Source organism: Chrysochloris asiatica, unplaced genomic scaffold (assembly GCF_000296735.1).
Source record: "Chrysochloris asiatica unplaced genomic scaffold, ChrAsi1.0 scaffold00267, whole genome shotgun sequence".
NCBI classification, from domain to species: Eukaryota; Metazoa; Chordata; class Mammalia; order Afrosoricida; family Chrysochloridae; genus Chrysochloris; species Chrysochloris asiatica.
In genome coordinates this window covers 2,317,985-2,321,218 of record NW_006408785.1, presented here as the reverse complement: position 1 = coordinate 2,321,218, position 3,234 = coordinate 2,317,985, and positions in this window count along the sequence as shown.

The window sequence follows — 3,234 nt, the reverse complement described above, 5'->3', positions numbered from 1 at the left end:
CAAGGGAAACCAAGATTCAAAAGACAGCCAAGCTTCTTAACATTATTTACCCCTTTTTGCCTATTCCAACTATGTCTCAATCCCTATATCCTAGAGCCCTGTTTTTCCAAGGTTGTGCATATATCATTCTTTACCCATGTCCCATTTAGCTCATGCAAACCTGCCTAATTGTTTTCTCATCTGCCTTGTTCCTCCAATTCCCTCCTTCTTCTTATGTATTGTCTCCCTCCCTAGCACCCAAACTATCCTGTGTCTATTCCCTAAGCTCTGTATTTTTCAACTATAAAACAGGAATGCATTGTCTCCTCTTTTGGCTGAATAAGTCTAGAAGGAAGTGTTGCTTCTTGTTGTTGTTGTTATGTGCCGGGGAGTTGGTTCCGACTCACAACGACCCTGTACAGGGTTTCCAAGCCTGTAAATATTTACAAGAGCAGAAAGCCTCATTTTTCTCCCGTAGAACAGCTGGTAGTTTCAAACTGCTGACCTTAAGGTTCACAGCCTGATTTGTAACCACTACGCTACCAGAACTTCATAGTAAAGTACAATTCTATGCTTTAAGAAAAAATTAGACTTAAGAATTTGAAAAGTGTATGACTACTATCTATCCATTAAGATAAGAAACACAAACTAGAGTAAACTTTTTTAAAACAACAAAGGATTCTTTATTGGATGTATTAAAAAGATGAAATCACCTTTATCTGGAGATTGCACACTTAAAAAGGCAGCATGTATTAAGAGTAAGATTGCTAGCTAGAACTCAGGGGACACAGAATATTAGTTTCTGAATGATTTTAGCCAAGTTACTTCTCTTTGGGCCTCGACTTTTACATCTCTAAATAAATCGGTAGGGCTACATGAGTATATGGGAAATTTTATTACTCAAAAATTCAAGGGTTTTAAGTATCTGGATTGTGTTAGTGGTTTATTAGATAGCAAGGAAAATATCATAACTTGTCTGCCATTTTGTCATACTGTAGTGGCTTGTATGTTGCTGTGATGCTTGAAATTATGTTACTTGTATTTGAAATATTGGCAGGGTTATCCCATGGTAGATAGGTTTCAGCAGAGCTTCCAAGCTAAGAAGCAGAGGAAGAAGGAGAAGCAGACTACTTCTCAACAGTTAGCGACTGTAAACTTTGTGAATAGTAGCAAACCATATCTGATACAGTGCCAAAGGATGAGCCCTTCAGGTAGGAAGGTCACAAAATTCAACTGGAGAAGAACTGACTCCTCACACTAGAGTGGCCCTTAATGACATGGAGGGCGCTGATGGAAAACAACTCAAAATACCCACAAATAATTAGATTATGGAATATACAAAGTATGAATCTAATAAAATTGGAAGTTGTCAAAAATGAAGTGGAACATATAAAGACTGATATAACAGGCAATAGTGACCTGAAGTGAACTAGTTTGGACCAATAATCATATGAACTAGAATCATATGTGAAAAACACACACTGAAGAGGGAGAGCACTGCATTCATCTTCAAAAAGATATTGCTTAAAGTACAATGCTATCAGTGATAGAATAATATTCATATACTACAAGGAAGACCAGCTAATACCACTAAATAAATTTACACACCAACCACTAAAGTCAATGATGAAGAAATTGAAGAATTCTACCAAAGTCTTCAGCCTAAAGGTGATCAAACATGTAATCAAGATGTGTTGATAATTACTGGTGATTAAAATGCAAAAGTTTGAAACAAAGAGAGAAAATCAGTAGTTGGAACATATGGCTATGGTGATAGAAACAATACTGGAGATGGGATGATAGAATTTTCCAAGATAATCTACTTATTAATTGCAAATACCTTGTTCAACCACATAAACATCCACCCTACATGTAGTCCTCAGAATATAGAATACACAGGAATCAAACTGACTACATCTGAGGTAAGAGACAATGGAGTAAATCAATATCATAAGTCAAAATAAGGGCCATGAGCCAATTGTCGCATGGACCATCAATTGCTCGTATTCAAGATCAAGCTGAAGCTGATATGGAACTAGAGTTACCATTGCTGACATCAGATGGATCTTGGCTGAAAGCAGATAATCTCAGAAAGATGTTAACTTTTGCTTTATTAACTATGTAAAGGCATTCGACTGTGTGGATCAAAACAAACTATGTGTAGCATTGTGAAGACTGTGTATTCCATAAAACTTAATTGTATTCATGAAAATTTGTCCATAGACCAAAAGGAATTTGATCACACAAAACAAGGGAAGATTGAATGTTCTAAAATCGGGAAATATGTGTGCTTGAGTTGCATCCTTTGAACATACTTATTTAATCTGTATGCTGAGCAAATAACCCAAGAAACCTGATTATATAGGGAAGAATGTGGCATCAGGATTGGAGGAAGGCTCTTTAACAACCTGTGATACGCAGATGACACAACCTTTCTTGTTGGAAGCAAAGAGGACTTGAAATACCTACTAATGAAGATCAAATAATACAGCCTTCAGATTGGATTACACCTCAAAGTAAAGACAACAAAAATTCTCAGAACTGGACCAATAAATAGCATCATGATAAATGGAGAAAAAACTGAAATTGTCAAAGACTTCATTTTGCTTGAATATACTATCAACGTTCACTTTGAGGACTAAAAGGTGTACCTAATTTAAACCATGCATTTTCAATCATATCATATGCATGTGAAAGTTGGACAATCAATAAGCAAGACTGTAGAAAAATTGATGCATTTTAATTATGGTGTTGGAGAAGAATATTGAAAGTACCATGGACTTTCAGAAGAACAATTAAATCTGAGTTGGAAGAAGTACAGCCAGAATGCTCCTTAGAAGTAAGGATAGCAAGACTTTGTCTCTATGTCTCTCATACTTTGGACATGTGGTCAAGAGGGACCTGGAGAAGGACATCATGCTTTGTAAAGTGGAAGGTCAGAGAAAAAAAGGAGGACACACCCTCCCCATGGAGGTAGATTGACCCAGGGGCAGCAACAATGGTCTCAAGCATAGCAATTGTTAGCATGAAGTAGGACTGGGTAGTGTTTCAAAGGATCACTCTGAGTGTGAACAGACGTGAAGGCACCTACCAACAACAACAAAGACAAACATATCAGAATATTCCTATACCCTCAGCTAGTTCTGAAGTTCTAAATTTTTATGGCAGCTATATATTTACTGCCTTTACTCTCTTAGTTTTCCTCCTCTGTTTGCCTTCCTTTCTTACTTTGTTGTTGTTAAGTGCCGTGGAGTC